We start from the raw sequence: 20,312 nt of genomic DNA, 5'->3' as shown, positions 1-20,312 counted from the left end.
CAGCAGTTCCCGTACCCAGGAAGCCAAAATATGGGTACAAGCAGGCATTAATCCCATCACTAATAAACTGGAGACCAGTGAATCCTGCCCCCAAAGGGACTATCATACAAAAATAAAAATAAAAAACTGTACCCAAAGGGACTAGCACAATTAAAAATTTTAGAATTAAAATATTTAAATGGACAAAATAATATTTGTTTCAAAAAGAAAATTAAAAATAATGATAATAATATTAATAAATTTAATTAGATAAAACATTAAAATAATAATTATTATTAAAGAAAATGAAATAAAATAATTAAGGAAAAAAATAAATAAGAGAGAGATAATAAAGGTTAACACTATCCTAAGAAAATAATGAAGCCCAAGTAAATAAAGTTGAAATTTATCACAGGAGGGTCGTAAAAGTAGTTTTGTTCAGTACAGAAGTTACTTAAGTAATCCATGTCATCTGTTAAAAACCTGTGTAGCAAATTCCTGTAGAGCTAAGAAGGCAATTTTGATTTGCAATAAGATATCCTTCATTTCCAGGAGAAAAATTATGTACTGTACTAGATAGTGTTTGTCTTAAATCTAGGTAAACTGGGCAAAAGAAATAGACATGACTCCAGTCTTCAGAGGTGCTGCAGAAACATGTATCTGACATAGCTAGATTGAATTTAAGAAGACAAGCATTCAAAGAACCATGACCAGTTAAAATGTATGATGTAAGAAGGCTTGGGTAGAACCAGAGGTAGTGAATTTAATCATCATCAACTGTCATCGTTCCGCTATTCCACTGGTGAACGTATGAAGCCTCACCACCATGCCCTGTCCATGTACTTCTCTCCGTTATTGATTTTACTCCAGTTTCTCCTCTCTTAATGACATCAGTCTTTATCATGCCCCACCACCTCATTCTTGGTTTCCCCCTTGGTCTTTTGTCACTTAATTGTAAATCAAACGTTCTTCTTGGAAAAGACCTCTCGTTCATCCTCTTGACATGTCCAAATCATTTCAAACAGGACCTTTCATTCCTATTCTGGAGTTTTTCAACCTGAATTCTCTTCCTAATCACATAATTTCTGATTTTATTGAATCTTGTTTTTCCGGCTATGCTCCTCACAAATCTCATTTCTGCCTCCTTCATTCTTCTTTCATTGTTTTTCCTCATAGCCCAAGTTTCAGAAGCATATGTCACAACTGGTATTTAGTCTCTTTACATTTCAGTGGTATGTTCCTGTTCCAGATCAGATCTCTTGTCTGCCTATAGAAATTCCTGCCTGCTTGTAGCCTTCTACTTATTCTTCGTCTATCACTCCAGTCTTTTTAATGGTGCTTCCTCGATACTTGAAGTTGCTGCCTGGGTGGTGGTACCTATCTGAGAATAAGTAACATTAGTCTTCTCCTTAGGTGAAGTGTTACTTATTCAAAGTAGTGCAATATCATGGCAACTCGTTGTGAAGGTATTCACAATATGAGATATAACTTAAAACGATGCTGCTTTATAAATATTCTGTTTATTCAGAAATGGCTGTGTATTAATGATGCTATTGCACTTAATATATACATAGTCTAAATTTGCTTGCAGCTTGAGGCTTTAGCCCTAAACGCATCTTAGTCTAAATGCATCATACACCATCAGGCATCTCTCATATTGTGGAGTTATACTTCATAACTGTTTTGCCATCATTGCATCACTTTGATACCTACCCACCCACCAAAGAAGGGCCAAATAGCCTTGAAACGGCACCAGGGGAAATGTCCCGAGTTTCCAAGAATAGGTAACAACAGCCTTCTTCACTGGGGAAGCGTTGCCTATTCGAGGAGTTTTTGAGTGGCGTGAGTTGAAGGAGTTACTGTCCCTTTCATTCTTCTACACCGTTTCTTTTCCTCTTCCACTCCTACTATTATTTTCCCTCTACCTTTTTGCTTTTCTAAGTCTAATAGGGACAAGTGGATAGTCGAGTTATTATCCCACACATATACAAAATAGCCCTGAAACAGTGCCGTCTGGGTGGTGGTACCTATCTGAGAATAAGTAACATTGGTCTTCTCCTTAGGTGAAGCGTTACTTATTCGAAGTAGTGCATCATGCAACTCGTTGTGAAGGTATTCACAATATGAGATATAACTTAAAACGATGCTGCTTTATAAATATTCTGTTTATTCAGAAATCGCTGTGGGTATTAATGTTGCTATTGCACTTAATATATACATACTTGAAGTTGTTAACCATTTTTAGCTCTTTCCCCACCATTGTAATGTATCCTTCAGGCTCGCCACTCCTCTTTAGAACCATTACTTCACTCTTCTCCTGACTGAAAACCAGTCCAAATCCACTGGCCATACTAGCCCACATATCAACTTGCCATTGCACTTGTTCCCTGCTCTCTCCCTATATGCAGAGGTCATCTGATCTTGTCGAAGTCGTTCTGCCACTCTACATTGCACTTCAATCATGACAGCTATAAATAGTAGTGGTGACAGGGCGCCTCCTTTCTTCAAACCTGATGATATTTCGAAACTCTCCATCAACCCCATCACTGTTCTTACTTTGCTCACTGTGTTGGTGTACATATTCTCAATTCTCTCAACAAGATGTTCCTCTAACCCCAAGTTTCTTAAAACCTCCCACTCTCTCTCTCTCTCTCTCTCTCTCTCTTCATGGTATCAAATGCTTTCTTTATGTCCAAAAATGCCATCCATAATTCTTTATTGTATTCATAACATTTTTCCATGTTATGAATCTGCATCAGTTGCCTGATGCAGAAAATTAGATCCACTGTCATCTGCCAGGCCTAAAGCCATACTGTTCCTCAGCCATCCTACTTTCAATCAATCCTTTTATCTTCCACTCTAACACTCTCTCATACAGCTTATTCACATGTGATGTCAGTGTGATGCCTCTGTAATTGGAATACTTCTTCCTGTTCCACGTCTTGAACAACGGGATGATCAAACCTTCTTTCCAGTCCTTCGGCACCTGTCTCTCATCCCAGATCTTGCGGAACAGTCTGTATGTCCACTCTATCCCTACTTCACCTGTAGCCTTCAGCATCTCTCCATTTACCTGTTTTGATATATTTCCATGCCTGCACTATATCATTGCATGCCAAGTCTGTCTGGTCTATCTCCATATCTTCTCTTTTATGATCACCCTGCCTTTGCCCCTTTCTCTGACTGTCCTGGACATTTAACAGATTTTCAAAATACTTCTTCAATGTTTCTCTTATCTCCTCAGTTATTAGGGTCTCATATTCATCCATCAAGTATTTGCTCTGCATCTCTTTATTCTCATAATTTCTATTCTGGAAATAAGTCCTGAATGCATTATTCTTGTTTTTCACAGCCTCTCTCATCCTCTCATTTCACCATGTGGTTTCTTTCCATCTCCTATTACTTGTCATTCCGTATACCTGCTCTGTCAGTCCTACTATGCAGTTTTTGAAAGCCTTCCATTCTGATTCCATGCTATTCACCACCATCTTAGGTACAACCTTCCTGAACCCTTCTCTGAACATTGCCCCTTTTTCCTCTTCTTTCAACTTCCATGCCTATAGTTTCCTCTCTCTTGTTCCTTTGATCCTCTTCAATTTATGGAATTGTAAAACCCCAAAAACTAACCTGAGATCGCTACCCAGGGAGACACTCGGAATGACCATGATGTCCACTATCTTCTGTGTCACTCCTTATCCATGAGTATATAGTCAAGGAGGGATTCCTGTTGACCGTCCCAACCATATCTTGTCACTTTATGACTCTTTCTCTTCTTGAACCAGGTGTTTCCTATGACCAAGCCGTTCCGTAAGCAGAAATACAACAGCCTGTCACCATCATCATTCCTAGGTCCCAAACCATGCAGACCCATAACATATTCTAGTCCTTGTCTCTCCACTCCAACTTTTGCATTCAGGTCAACTTTTGCATTCATGATGATGACTATATCTCCACCTGTGATGTTCTCTTCGAGCCTGTCCTCAAACTCTAGCTTCTCCATTTCTTTGCAACCAGTTTGCAGTGCATAACATTGTACTATCTTCAATGTTTTTCGCTGTCATTCATTTGCAGTTTAATTGACATGAGTCTGTCACTGATATTATTCACCTCCAATAGCCTTTCCTTAATCCTGTGATCTATAATGATGGCTACACCCTTCCTCGCCACATCACCCCCAGACCAATATAGGTAATAGCCTCATCGTAACTCTACACCCATTTCCTTTCCATTTTGATTCACTCAATCCAAGTATGTTTATTTTTCTGTCCTTTAATATGTCCACACACTCATCAATTTTTCCTGACAATGTCATAATATTGAGTGTGGCTAGTAATATATTTAGTAATAATCTTAATAATCAAATAAGTTATTTTTAAGAAAATATAGCTTTTAAGAAATATTTCTTTAAGCTTACCAGGCAGATGTAAGGCAGCATCAAATGGGAAATGTTTTACAACATTCTCAGAAACTGTTAAAATTAGATTTTCACTAATATCAATGAACCTGATATTCACCATTTCCTTAAATAAATCATCTTCTATGTATGTAAGAAGATTGCGCCTGGAAATAAAACAACAACCCGTAAAATTTAGATTCATGGCTATAATATTTAAAATATATGGAAATACAGAATAAAGATTGAAATATGGTATGTTAATGTGCACATGTATATAGAATAATCAATGCACAGGATGTTGATCCTGTCAACCTGCACCCTGTTTTAATGCCATTATTAGCATGTAAACTTATTTTTTAGGTGCCACAAATTAGTAATACACTATGATTAATATTATTGATGCAAAGTCAGGGTGTGTAGGGGGTAGAATAATTATCCCCCACGATTGTTCCCTTAAAAGCATATTCCTGCATGGTTGCACGGCTGCTTTAAATAGAACAAATTTTATAATCTGTTATCCCCTCCCAGGAACTTTGTGCCATAATATGCCACCCCAAACAATGATACAGACCTGGGTGACATCCACAAAAATGTAGAATTTTTGTTGCATTTTTAAATAGAAAGTACACAAATTGAATATACTTTATTAATAACACATTGAATATCACAAAACAGGTTCAACTGCTTACAAAAAACCTACAAAGATAATTCTGCAAAATTGATGTTTATTATAAGTTTACTCTGGCGCCTCCATAGCCAGGTGGGCAGGAGCAGCAGTGCGTAGCACACGCTTCTTGATTAGACCGGGGTTTGAGCCCGTGACCACCAAATATGGAGGATGCAGAAAGGTGAGGAAATGACCACCGCATATTCCCGGAGCAATATGGCCTTAGTTGCTAATGCTCCTAAAAACCAAATAACAACAACAAACATAAGTTTACTCTCTTAACTTTTATAGAATACTTTAAAAATCATTAATGGTATCATTATAATCTAACGGTGATGCTATCTAATGTTTGCTTGACAGTATAGTTAGATTCAGTAACTTCTCCATGACATGATTGATTTTAAATAATTCTTAATAAATTTAATTTTTTAAAGCAATCTTTCACTACTTGCCACAGTTATAGGAAGGGTTGCTGAAATTCTCAAAGAAACTAAAATGATGGGGAAAATACCAATTAAATTATTCTGCTTAATGTAGTTCAAAACTTGTTGTAGAGATATTTCTAATAATAATAAGCTGCACTGGTTTAGAAACTAAGTGTTCAGTTAAAAAGCACATAAGATATCAGAGAGAGAGACTTCCATTTCTCAGTGCTGAATTTAACATTTGCCACTCACAAACCCATTATTTAAAACAGAAATATGACATATTAACTGAAATATTTCATTATGCATTCAAAATTGAGAAAACCTTTCATTGGGGATGTTCAAAGTCCCAACCCAATCAGATGCTTGAAGTGTCATAAATTTGTATGCTTCGAAACAGTATGTCGAGGAGACACTGTTTGCCCGAACTGCGGCTCTAAAGCCCATACGCAAACAGACCGCACCGCAGAAATGCCACAATGCCCAAATTGTAAAGGCCAACATCCAGCATATTCAAAAGCATGTGAACTCTGGAGGGTAGGAAAAAAAGATTCAAAAATACAAAGTCAAACAAAGGTTACTTACCACCAGGAAGGTAGGAAGCAAGTTATCTTCACCATACCAAAAGTTACTTATGCTGTGGCAGCTCAGAAATGCCATTCAATTGGAACACAAATAGAACACAGTGCCCTCATCCATCTCAGAACAATGCAAAGTAATTTGTGCTAGCAGTACTCCTCTAACAGTCCCACCAACTGCTTCTGATACTCAGCGAGAAACTGTAAAACTAAAAGCATCAGTCCCAAACATTGAAGATAAACCATACTTAGCAAATATGGATACCAATGCTGATATCCCACAGAATGAGCCTATCTTAGATTTACATGCAAATGATGACATGGACATTGGACGTCCTACCTTTTCAAAAAAAGAAAGGTTGAAACTAGATAGATACAAACAGGCTGGATACAAAAAACAGACAGAACCACACACAACTGCTAAATCTAAATAATGCAAAACATTTTACAGTGGAACTGTAGAGGTCTACGAAGCAACATTTTTGATATTTATGACCTAATCGGACAGTACAGTCCAATAAGCTTCTGCCTGCAGGAAACCAATCTAACCCCACAGGTGACTCCAGTGATTAAAAACTATAATGTCTATCAACAAGACAAACAATACTAACTCAACACGAGGAGACATAGCCATACTTGTTGACAACAAAGTTCCTACAAAACAGATCCCTCTACAGACCATGTTAGAGGCTGTAGTGGTATGTATTGTTTTGAATTTTATGTTAACCGTAGTGTCTGTGTGCAAAGAATTCACTGTAAAAGAACTGAAGGACCTTATAAAACAGCTTCCATTTCCTTTCATTCTGCTTGGAGATTTCAACGGGGATCTCCCCAGATAAATAAACAAGGAAAAATCATTGAAACAGTTCTTGACAACCAGAATCCCACCTTGTTAAACACTGGTGCTGACACTTATCCACTTTCCCACCAGAACATCTACTGCTATAGATTTATCAATATGTTCCCCAAAACTGTTCCCAGTCATTCAGTGGTTAGTTTCAAATAACCCACTGAACAGTGACCATTACCCAATTATTTTCAAACTGCAAACACATAGAACCTCACATATAGCCAGCTGCATAAAATGGAAATTTACCAAAGCAGATTGGAACAAGTTCACTGATGCAACTTCCTTTGATGATCAAATCATCAAAAGCCAGCCCATAGATGATGACTGCAACCTGTGCTATACCCAAAACCATAGTTAGTCCTCAGATATTGATAAATCTCACAGACATGCCAATATCTGGTGGAATGCCGCATGCTGTGATGCCAAAAAAGGAACAGAATAAAGCTTGGAATCTGTTTCGGAAGTACCCAACAACTGACAACCTGGTTAACTTAAAGCTAAGACTCGTTATGTGCACAAAAGGGAGAAAAGAGACTGTTGGAGCCAGTTTGCTTCCACTATTACTAAAAATACAGACAGTAGAAAAATCTGGAACAAAATCAAAAAGCTGAATGGTAAATCCCTCCCGGAATCAATGCCCATTATAAGTTGGAAGGATAAAGACTTCTCCTCTCCAGTGGAAATTGCAAATGCCCTGTCAGAATGCTTTTCTGAAATCTCTGCCACATCAGCATATGAGCCCGCCTTTAAAAAGGTAAAAGTCAATTCAGAAAAGTATAAGCTGAACTTCCATACAATGGCATCTCTACCATATAACCAATCATTTACATTAATTGAACTGGAGAGCTCCCTAAATCAATCAGCTAATAGTGCACCAGGGCGTGATGGAATATACACTACGATGCATAAAAACCTAAACAAGAAAGCACTGAATTCACTACTGATATATTTCAACCTGATATTCTCAGAATGTTACTTCCCTTGTTCTTGGTGCCACTCGATAGTCCTAGCCTTTCCTAAACCCAGAAAGGATCGGTCAGATCCATGAAACTATTGGCCAGTATCTCTTAGCTGTTATTGTTATTATTTGGTTTTTAGGAGCATTAGCAACTAAGGCCATATTGCTCCGGGGATATGCGGTGGTCATTCCCTGACCTTTCCGCATCCTCTGTATTTGGTGGTCACGGGCTCAAACCCCAGTCTAATCAAGAAGCGGATGCTATGCACTGCTGCCCCTGCCCACCTGGCTACGGAGGCACCTATCTCTTAGCAGTTGCCTTGGTAAAACATTAGAAAAAATGATTCACACTCGATTAATATGGTACCTAGAATCTCATTCAGTAATGAACAAGAATCAGTACGGCTTTAGAAAAAATCAGTCGACTCTAGACCTTACGAACAAGGCAGAATCCAACATACGGAATGGTTTTATCCGTAAAGAACATCTCGTCGTGGTTTCCCTGGACATTAAAAAAGCCTTTGATATAACCTGGCGCTATGGAATTCTTCAAAATCTCTATGCCACAGGATTACAGGGTCAGCTGCCATTAATCATACAGATATGAATAGAACCTTTCAGGTGCGTTACTGCAATTCACCATCCCAAACAGTTGTCCAAGAAGAAGGGGTTCCCACAAGGATCAGTTCTTAGTGCGACACTCTTTGCAGCTAGGCTAAATAATTCTACAGACAATATTCCAGCTAATGTCGACACTTATCTATATGCAGACGACCTTACAATATCCTGCCACTCACAAAATATGCCCTCTATCATGCGTCAATTGCAGCGCTCAATAAATAAAATAGAATCATGGGCATCCCACAATGGCTATTGTCTCTCTGCAACCAAAACAACTACTATCCACTTTTGCAAAAAACGTCAGCTCCATCCAGGTCCTGAGCTAAGGTTAGGAACTCGACCAATAGCACTTAGCAAAAATATCCAGTTCATTGAGCCTAGTACTCAACATTAAACTTAACTTTCAGGCACATATAATGCAAATGCAAACTTGCATGAAAAAGATGAATATCCTTAAAATTATCTCATCTATGGCACGGGGAACTGATAGCTTCACACTTTTACAACTGTACCGAACCTTGATAAGATCTTGTCTAGATTATGTAGCCCCTGTTTATGATTCTGCACGGAAGATAGCATTGGCTTCATAGAGATCAAAGAGATATGTCCATCTAGACATATCTCTTTGAACCTCAGTGGGCAAACTTATATAAAAATAAACCCAATGAAAACAAACCTGTTAGCATCCAGCTACAGGAGCTAATGCAATGCTGGAACATCTATCTCGGAAATATATCTCATGCTGCAGATGCAGTACAAGCACCATGGGCAATGTATATACATTTCTTCAGTGGGGAAAATAAGGGAAAATAATCCCTATTGAATCAAAATCTTAGATAGTAACACGAGGCTCATGCATTGGCCAATGCTCACAGTCTTCATGTATATACAGACGGCTCAAAAACTGACATATCCGCAGGAGCTGCAGTGATCCTTCCTACATCCACTGTCTCTGTCCAGTTACCAATTGAATGCAGTGTTTTTACAACTACTCTATGCAATAAAAATGGCTTTGAATCTCCTTAATGACCTATTAAATACCCAGGTCGTAATATATACAGACTCTTTAAGTGAATCACAAAACTCCCATCCACTTCTCACACAAATCAGATCACAGTTATGTAATCTTGATGAAAAGAAGCTGGAGGGAGTACTCCAGGCATCAACGAAAATTCCAGATTCATTTTATTTGAGTGAAGATGGAATATTGTATCAAACAAGACACAATATTTCATACAATGTACACATCAAGAGCCACTTGAACAATTAGTAGTCCCAGTTGGCTTGAGGACAGAAGTGTTGGGGTCATGTCAATATAACATTCTCAGTGGAGGACATACGGCACTGCAGAAGACATTGCAAAAACTTAGTAAAAACTTTTTCTGGACAAGTATGTATAGAGATGTCAAGAACTACTTTGAGTCGTGTCCATCTTGTATGGAGTGTAAAGAATACAATCCTAAGACCAAAGCAACCCTGATGAGAGTCCCTGTTGAAAACTCTACTTGGGTAAGAGTATCCCTGGACATTTTAGGACCTCTTCCAGTGTCTTTGAGAGGACATAAATACCTGTTAATGGCAGTAGATAATTTTACCTGTTATGCTGAAGTGATTCCACTCCAGACTCAAAAAGCTGATGAAGTAGCCACAGCTTTTTTCAACAATGTGGTTTTGAGATATGGAATTCCTCAGTACATACAGACCAAGGTAGTAACTTGTTACGGCAAGTTTGTGAGAAGCTGAATATCCATCAACTCCACATGTCTTCTTTTCACCCTCAGAGCAATGCTAAAGTGGAACGTTTGAATCGTACATTGGCAACAATTCTCTCACATGTAGTCAACAATGCTCAATCAGATTGGTATGTCGTGGTTCCACTGGTGGTCAGTGCATACCATGCCACGACCCACAGTTCCACGCAGGAATCACCCAACTTTTTATCTACGGGAGATATTTGGTGTTGGCCTGTGACCTTTGGCACACACAAATAAGACCTACATATGCGTCTTTGGAAAATTACTCGGAGCAGATGTGTGCACGTCTTCGGAGAACTTATGAGATTGTCTCTCGGGATCTGGAAGAAGGAGTGCAAATGCAGAAACAACGCAGAGCATCAATAGCCATAGAAGAATATCCATGTAGGAAGCCTAGTTTATCTTTTTACTCCCAAGGTAAAAGTAGGTGCTACAAAGAAACTGGCTCGTTTGAGCACAGGTCCTTATCGAGTGATCAGTCAGACCTCACCTGTTAACTATGGAATACAGCACCTGTATCACCCTAAAAATAATCAGATTGTGCATACAGATCGATTGACGAAAGTAGTTGATCGGAAAATTTTTCCCGAACTTAGAACAGAGTTATCGGAAGATATTGAACTTCCAGATCAAACGTGTACAGAGGAAATCCCAAACGAAACTTGGATCTTTGACGATCCTGAAGTGGAAGAAGGTGCTTGGATCACACCAATAGACCCCAGACCAGTGATAACCCAGCCAACTAAAACTGCAAGTATTCCAGTGTCCATTCCTTTGATGTTTCTCCCAACTAAGAATCAGAATAGGCAATCAGAGATAGAGCAGTCTGAAGTCAGATGGAACTGCCCATGTGCCCACTTAGTCACATGGTTATAATTTGCGCAGTCGCAGTTGTGTGACTCATGCCCCATATGAGGTAACTATTACATCCCCGTCACAAACTAAGTGATAGTACCCAAGACAGCTTCCATTAGAGGAGTGGAAACAGAACATAGTAATCCCACCAGTGAAACAGAGATGGAGAGAGATGTACCTCCAGATCAAAATGATGGAGAACAAGGAAACGCATATCCAGAAGAACAGCCAAGTGGAGTGGAGAGAACAATACAGTGGATGTTAGATCCACTTGCCTCGAGATTAGATCCACAAAACAATGACAAAGGTTTTGATTTAGCAGGTTTACTTAGAGATGCTTGGAGGTGATGTATTTTAAGATCGAAACTCTGGAGAATGAGTGCGCTTTATAAGGAGAAGTCTCGCTATTGTGTTTTATTTTGTTTAAAAGAAAAAGGGGAAAAGAGGAAGAGTGGTGTATATACTGACTCCTAGTTTTTTTTTTGCCGAAGAGTGAGTTTCTTTTTCTGTATTTGTAGATTGACTGCAGTGTTCTGAAACAGGTAAGGAGTTCAGCCTGAGATGTTTGCTGAAGGTGGTGACCCTAGAAATATATTTGATGTTTAGTCAAGCTGATATTGAGCTTTATCAAGTGAAGCATGGAGTTTGTGTGTGAAATGCGCAGACCCTCTGTGGCTCTGCGTAAGTCAATTCCCCATAACAGTTGTTCCATTATGGACTGTGGAAATTGCCTCAAACAGTGGGTATCCAGAATTCTTCTTAAAAATGGCACTTTTATCCCATCAGCACATTTTATATTGAAATAGTCCTTAAAAGAAAATGGCACTTCAGTCATTTACCAGTGTAGAAGAGGTGGAGAGAGAGAGTTGTGAATGCAGTAAAGATCATTGTAAAGGAAGCATCGAATACTGTTACGAAACTGAGTGCAATCAACAGGCCTTGTGTATAGGTCAGAGACAAGCAGCCGAGACGTATTGGCTTGCAGAGTGTGGATCCCAGACTGTCAGGAATCCACCAATTATTTCCTACAAAATGTGTTTGACACCACCAATGGAAAATTTGCACCAGATTAGACACATGAGATGTGTTATCTGAGCAAGCTCATTTTGAAAAGCAAGGGTTGGAGGTCATGTTTACAGATCCATTGTTCACTACATTATAGAAGGCTACATTGATAATAAGAAAATTTGGTAATGAAAGAACTTACGTAAAAAATAAAGAACCATTACATGCGGAAGTACAGCGTGAGTTTGTGCTAACTCCAGGACCATTGAAGTTCCTTTTTTTATCATAACGAGGGAAGGTGGTACAAGGAATGATACACTTGGCAGGAAGAGATGAATGCAAGAGAATGATTTGCACTTTTTGTTGAGATTTGATAAACAATCGACACTGTCTTCCACCTATTGTAACTTACATAATATACCTAATCTTGGATATTCTAACAGCAACAATTGGCTGGCACTTTAAATTTATCCTTAAATCCGTAGGACAAACAGTCAAGGAACTTTCATGCTATTTAGTGCCATGTGGAAAATGTTTCGGCCTGCCTGGTGCCTAACGAGTCTGGCAGGCCTTTCCACTGGAGCAGCTGTTAGAACAACTACAGGAAGAGTACAGGAATACTTAGAAGAACATATTCATTTGGAGCCGAGACCACTTGTGCAGGTCACTCCCCTGCAGATTCTTCTATACATATCAGCACTTATACTTGTAATTGATTCAAGGTTTACCAATCATCAGATTTTACATGCCAAAATAAAAGAATGCCTAAACAGACATCCCACCCATGTAAAATCTCCACTAAAGCCCATGTGACTTTGCTAAATTTGGAACACAAGCAATGCCTATGGTTTATCTCTGACACCCAACAAACTCTTTTCCAACTACAGATAACCTTCAAACAAGTGCAGTGCCACTGGCAGACAAAACGAATGTATTACACTTTCCCTACAGAACTACATCTCATAAGTCAAGTCGCTTGCCTACAGAATGCATATTGTGCATGGGGTTTACATTATAGTCCGGGATACAAGTTTGAAGCCCTAACTAAGGAATCCCTAAGCTGGCCAGGAATTACAAATTGTATTGCAGGAGATAGTGGTTCAAATTGCCACATCATCGATAGCCAACCCTGTTTACATTATCGGGTTTGGTTAGTTCCAGACTTTACTCGAGATTATGAAGTCCGGAAAATTGAAGGAGTTTCTTGCCAGTACATAGTGGAAGTACAGACACATGCCAATGAAAGTTGAGACTATATCATTAAAGAATTTTGCTATCACACAGAATAACATTGAACTTCAAGTATTAGGAACATTCAATCAACCCACCGACATTCTTGAACATCATTCAATTCTGAGAGTGGGTAATAATGACAAAGCTTACCTAGACCAGGCAGCTTTGGTATCCCAACCAAAATATGGTGAAATCGGTGACACACAAGCAAATTATAGCGTTTCAAAACAGTTTATCTTTGACGACAGAATGATACAATGTCACTTCTATGAAGAAAAGGTTCGATGTCAGAAAAGTGAATCCTATCTAGAACAAATGGTAGCCAGCAAAATTAATAAGCTCCCAAAAACTCAAATTTCCCACCAGCTAGAAATTGAACCTTCCAGTAGGCTCACATCTAAAATGTTACAGCCAGCGCCATTAACATTGGAATTATCATTTTTTGGATTTGACTTTTACCTGGAAACCCATACACAGTATGCCCTAAATTCATCGAGGACATTACCACACCAATAGAATGTTTTGCATGCAGTGCACTAGCCACCCTCACCTTTCAAGCGTTTTCAACATGCCTTACCGGAACGGTTTCCATAAACTTCCAAGGTGTGTTAGTGGCCACTAGGTCAGTTAAACTAACTCAGGAACCAACTACCTACACTATCCAATTCAAGACATATTAAATGTCACAATGAGAACCTGTGTCTAGTTGCCAGAACTATCACAGCCTGTAAAGACATAAGAGTTTTGTTTAGAAGACCCAGCGCTACAAGTCAGCCACCCGAACTTTTCACAAGTCTCTCACATATCAAGTTTTGCACCAGGGCAGTCACCTTGGACAGTATGGTTTCGTCAACTAATTGGTGAAGGATTCACTTCCTGGATCAAAACACCTATTATACTCCTATCAGTGGCCCTATTGGGAATATTTGTTGTTTCTTCATGCATGGCATATTTCCAAAAATAAATTTTTAAGTTGTTCATAACTGGAAGAGGGAAAGGAACGGGATCAAGAATGTTATATTTGAAATAGAGAGAGAGCAAGAAGAATAAATGAGAAGAAGTGTAAATGAGATAAGATACCCCTCTCCTTTTGTTTAAAAAAAAGAGAGAAAAAGCATGCAAATGAAGTGAATCTTTTGTCTGAAAGGGAAGAATGAAGAGAGAAAGAGAGAGTAAATGGAATTTTTTTTTTTTTTCTTTTTCTTACTATCTTTCTCTCCCTATTCACAGATACTACAACTATACTCCCTGGAAACAGTTGGTTCATTGTAATCAAGCTTTGGTCCTCGCTCCTTTGCATTGGTGGTGGGAAGCGATGGCCAGCAAAGGCTTCAAGGAAGACAAAGTTTCAGAGGAAGGTGAAGGAGTGCCAAAGCCCCCAATATCAATTCAGCTGGGAACCATTTTCCTCCCCTCAATTGATATCCACCATACCCATCAAGATTCTCACAAAGCGGAATTAGTGCAGTCCCCCAGCAACTTATCAAGGCAGAAGCATTGTAGAACGAACCTCACCCAGTCACTGAAACAGAAGGCTGAAAATCAAAACCCCTGTGAAAGGTTCTTCCCTCACTGCACACCAGACACATCAGACAACAGCAACACGCCCAAAAAAACTTCAGATATCTCGGGAGATTTCCTCAATCAAAGGGGTGAAGTACAGGTCTCTGCAAGTCGCATCGGAGTCATGGAGTGCCCCTTTCCACCATATTTTATCAGAACATCTGTACCACAGATGACTTCAAAACGGGGTTTCAAGCCATTTCCTGATCCTGCTGACAATTGGGTTTTGTCGACATAGAGTTCTGCCAAGATGCTGAAGGTGCTCTCTCCCCAAAAGAGATCGCAGTCATAGGTTGCAATGAGCTATATAAAAATATGGTCCTGAAGGGAGCATGCAAGTTTTCCTCACTCCCTGATCAGTTGAAGTCTCGCAACCTCTGGCTTTGCAACCAGCAATTAGGCCTCGCATGGGAACGAGGAGTTTTCACAGCACCCCACTTTGGGTCATGGATCAGACCCATCACCAGGTCTTACCAGGTGATCTTCACAGAAGGGGTGGAGAGAGACGTTTCCTTCGAGAAATCCTAGGATCCAAAACCATCGTGAATATCAGGCACTTCTCCTGCCCTGATAAGGATTGCAGCATGAAGGAAATTCTCGATTCCGATGTTACTGGGACCACCCCACGACTCACTGCACTGTGCGAGCTGTAAACTTGTATGCTCAATGGCTTGAGTGTGAGGCACTCACAAGTAAAAGATGTAGTTCCACCAAGTCGGGAAAGTGGTGGGACAAATGAAGGTCAGTCATTCCAGAAAAAAAAAATTGGCTTGATCTTATCTTTTAGTTTATATCTAACCAGTATATGATATACCGTATTTCCCCATGTATAAGACGCACCTTAATTTTGGGCCCCTAAATTTGAAAAAAAATGCATTACATAAAGTTATTGAACTCAAGTTTTATTCATCATAAAATTCATACAACTCCTCATAACTTGAATTCAGCACTGTACGAAAATCTTTTCTGAGCCATTTCTGGGCAGAACGTGGCAAAACGTAACCTAATATAACAGTAACAAGTGCAATACGATGAGCGCAAAGACAACATGCGGGAAATGCAAGTAAAAAAAATCTACAATCACTGTATAAGACGCACCCAGTTTTTTGACCCCAAATTTTTCGAAAAAAGGTACGTCTTATACATGGGGAAATACGGTATAACCTGCAATAGTTTATATCTAACCAGTATATGATATATTTCAACACTGTTAGTACTAGTGTGATTTATAACCAATATCAGTATGTTATGTTATATAGACAAGATTATAAAACACTGTCATATGTATAAACAACTGTCTTTGGTTATTATGCTAATTCATGAGTATATGCATTATTGTGGTAGTGATTATATTATTATTGTATCAGTACATGTCATTTAGTGAGCATTATATTTGTTCATTATCCTAAACAATTAATGTTAAATATGGATATTTTATGTAAAAAATGGCTGAGTTCTATTGAATCTATCCACAGTATATACCAGAATTGTATGAAATCACAACTAATGAATATATATACAATGTTATTTTAGCATTAGGTATAGATGGTATTATGTGTATGAATGTACTAATGAAGAACAGATACTAATTCAGTGATTGTTTATGTTTCTATGTCATGTCAACAAACCAAGTAGAGAGAGCGAAAAAGGAGCTGCAATCTACAGAGCAGCCAAAGCGGGTGGACTCCGTGCATCATGACTTCTCCTGCCCAGCTCTGTGGGAGACCATCTCTTCAGTGTGCCGCGCCAGAAGTCTTAGTGCCTCCAGAACAGCTACAAACAGTGTGCTATTTATTTTTTATTCACATCAGAACAATAAAAGAAGAGAGATTTATTGCAACAACGACAAAAAACTGTGACAGACATTCTATAAATATTCTTTACACATACCCATAAAAAAAAAAAAACATTAAACAGATGAGCTTTTTTTTTTATTTGAACTTTACAGCCTTGAAGATGAATAAGATGTTTGTGTACGTATATACCAGCAAAGGTAAGAAGGTTGGGCTAAGGTAAAGAAAGCCAACACGAGAATGACGAGAAACATCAGATGACTTACGCGTAAAATTAGTTTCCCGACACTGGACTCTGTTTGCTTGTTTGTTATTTGGTTTTTAGGAGCATTAGCAACTAAGGCCATATTGCTCCGGGAATATGCGGTGGTCCTTGACCTTTCCACATCCTCCGTATTTGGTGGTGACGGACTCGAACCCCGGTCTAATCAAGAAGCGTGTGCTCCGCACTGCTGCTCCTTCCCACCTGGCTACAGAGGTGCCACCGGACTCCAGCGCTGCTCGCTTGGTGAGTATTATCGGTCTGGAGCCGAAATTGAGAAGGATATATTGATTGACAGATGGGCGTGGCAAATGATGAAATAATTGGTGGTGGGTGCGAGAGACGACGAGTGTGTAGTCATTGGTTGGCATTATAATGTGTATTTATGAGTAAAGAATGGTGCATAATAGTTTTGTGATGAATGGTAAACAGGTAATAGCAGCAATGAAACTTTTAAAGATGGAAGAAATTTGTAAGGAAAATAAAACATTGGTTGATTTTTTGATGAAAACTAAATTAATAAAAGTTTCCTTCTGTTCATTTCTATGTTCTTCATTATGTTTTTTTCTCATTATTAAAAGCAGATTTTTGGAGTTCATGAGTGTTTTTACTATATTGTTGATTTAGGTTTGGTTACGAAAAAAGGAAAAGGTTTCTTTATTTTTCGTTATATATTTTGTAACCTGACCTTAAACATTAGGTTAAGAAATAATAGGAAAAGAAAGAAAGATTCTTTATATATATATATATATATATATACACACACACACACACACATATATATATATATAGTGAATAGCTATTGAGTGTTGATTGACGTTATGATACGTGTGTATCCACACGAGTGTCTTTAAAAATAAAAGTACAGTAATAAAAAATTAATATTTTATTAATAAACAATTTATGCGTTAGACCACCCATGATTCTAAAGAAAAAAGGTTAGGTTACCCCCTCCATTTCGGGAGGGGTTCAAACTCCTATGGGATTCAAGTGGAGGTAACCTGACCTTTTTTCACCATTATGGAAAGCGTTCATTAGGGAAAGTTACCATTAGTGTACTAAACCGATGTTATTTATTTTGTTTTTTTGTTAGTTGTTGGCACATTGGCTTCTGTGGCCATAATGCACCTCCCAAAGTTTTTGCATTTTACTGTGATCCAGGCCCGAGGTGGAATTCGAACCCGTGACCTTTGGGTTGCCAGGCAAGCACTTTACCCACCTGGCTAGCCTGGTTGGCCCAATGTTATCATGTGTTGTGTTTGCGCAACAGTCACCACATCGTTTGCCACGCCTACCTGTCAATCAATATATCGTTCTCGACTTTGCTCCAGACCAATAACACCTACCATCTGCTTACTGAGCAAGCAGTGCTAGAGTGCCGTATCAGGAAACTAATTTTCCATGTAAGTTATCCGACGTTTCTCGTTGTTCTCGTGTTGGCTTTCTTTACCTTCGCCGAAGGTTGTTATATAAGATCTTAACCAAGAATAAAGTGTCTAATGCCACCCTTGTGTCAGAATGATGTGGCTGTGTGATGGAATACACCATGTGATTTTCTTTTAGACCACTCAGAAATGAAACAAGTCTAAACAAATGTATGTAAAACAGTTTAAAGTTTTCATTACATGTTTTCTTTAGGTACTATTTAGTATTAGTTGAGTGAGGGTCACTCAAGACTGTAAGAGGAGGTATGTTTTGGTTATTTATTCCCACCAAAAGATCCTTTACAGAACCTTTGGAACCTAGTGCAAGCTCTCTGAATTTTGGACATTTGCATTTTTTTGCCACTGTCCAAAATTCCTGCGTTGGAGGGGAGGAATGTAAAAATGTCTTAATTTTTATTTTACATTTGCCTTTGAGGGCTGTTACTTCGCCAAGTCACCTTATACTTTTTATCACTACTATACTTACAGTGTGATATTCACTCCATATATAAGGACGCTCCTCCTTTTTTCAAGTGTACATTCGGGAAAGTACGTTTGAGTGTACGAGGGAAAGACAGCAGTTGAAATACTATTCCACCTTTAAAAGTCTGGTTGATGCACAGCAAGAGATCGTTACTCGATCGGATCTGATGAACATCGTGGATATAATATTCAGAAAACAAAGAGAAATTAAATGATCTTCATCTGAGAAAAGAGAGTAATGACAATTAAGAAATACACTTTAGGGTGAAATCTGAACCTTATAACTACGGGGGTGATTGTTGTCTGGAAATTCCTTGTGTTGGGAAACGGACTTTCAATCTAGTGACTACCGGTGGGAAGACTCGAAATTCCACCCCATGCAGGTGTGAGGTTCATCTTTCTCATCATAAGTTCCATTTTAACTGTGTCTGGTCTCCAAAATAACAGTCCCTGGGATTTACATTTCCCCACGAAATTAGTGTTTTAACCAATGGAAACATTGGAAGGTCTAAAAGGGGAGGGACATATGTATATTAAGATCAGAGACAAAGAGAGAGAGAGAGAGAGGGAGGGATACAAAGCTGACTCCTGTTCGTGGATGCCTGTTCCTGAATAAAGCAAAGATTATTCTGATAACTCTCGCCCTAACTTTAAGACATGATAGCTTAAACATGAATGAAAGCGTCAAATGTTCATACCTGACTCTTTATTTGATAGAATCTATTGAGAAACATCCCTCCTCATAGGAACATTCTCTAAAGTAGCATCAATCTCACAACACCTTAGAAATTAGCGTATAAGACTCGGGAAGATCCATTTGCATTAATGTAAAACCGTGTTATGACTGTTACATACAAAATCCATACAGTACACCTACATATACACCCAGATACTCAAACTGAAGGATGAGTGTTGGCTCCGAGAGTGCCAACTGAAGACCATGTGAAGAACGCTGACATGTTTGTACACATGTACCATTAGCCTCTAACATATTTAGATTTTCAATTTATTCCTTTTGATAAGAGATGGAATCTTTAGTATAATTATTAATTTACATGAGTTTTATATGTACACATGTTAGAAATAAACTGTTTTGTTTAATCATCCTTGCCTCTTAGCTATTCTCTTGCTACACGTTATCCATAGCACAAGTTTTGTAGTGAAGGAACCATAGTTTTGCAGCATTCTGAGGTATAACTTATAGGAGGATTTCAGAATGAATAACACAACGCCAATTTGATTCTGCGAGTCTATTCTCCATGATGCAGAATAGGTCTTGAGGGCACGAGATTGTTGTCGTAGTATATAAACCACTAGTCGATCATATAAGTCATAGGCGATAAGTCAAGTTTAATCATTAATATTGATGTTCCTGGAACATCAATATTAATGATTAAACTTGCCCGGAAATCTTGTTATACACATTGCATCTTGAGTAATAATAAGAGTTGAACGTCTTAACCTTC

At 38.6% G+C, this 20,312-nt stretch overlaps 1 protein-coding gene across 1 annotated transcript in view; it reads left to right on the top strand.

The window, feature by feature from the left end:
• The window catches only part of LOC150084547 (uncharacterized), a 133,584-nt gene extending 118,027 nt beyond the window's left edge, over nucleotides 1-15,557 (top strand). The window contains exon 5 of the mRNA XM_090375309.1: nucleotides 14,552-15,557. The gene's annotated coding sequence lies outside the window, so the exon portion shown is untranslated. The remainder of the gene's footprint in view (nucleotides 1-14,551) is intronic.
• The last annotated feature ends 4,755 nt before the right edge of the window (nucleotides 15,558-20,312 follow it).

Source organism: Mastigoproctus giganteus, chromosome 6, assembly GCF_048544385.1.
Source record: "Mastigoproctus giganteus isolate SK-2022 chromosome 6, ASM4854438v1, whole genome shotgun sequence".
NCBI lineage: Eukaryota > Metazoa > Arthropoda > Arachnida > Uropygi > Thelyphonidae > Mastigoproctus > Mastigoproctus giganteus.
The sequence above is the reverse complement of the archived record's forward strand: the minus strand, read 5'-3'. Positions and strand labels throughout refer to the sequence as shown.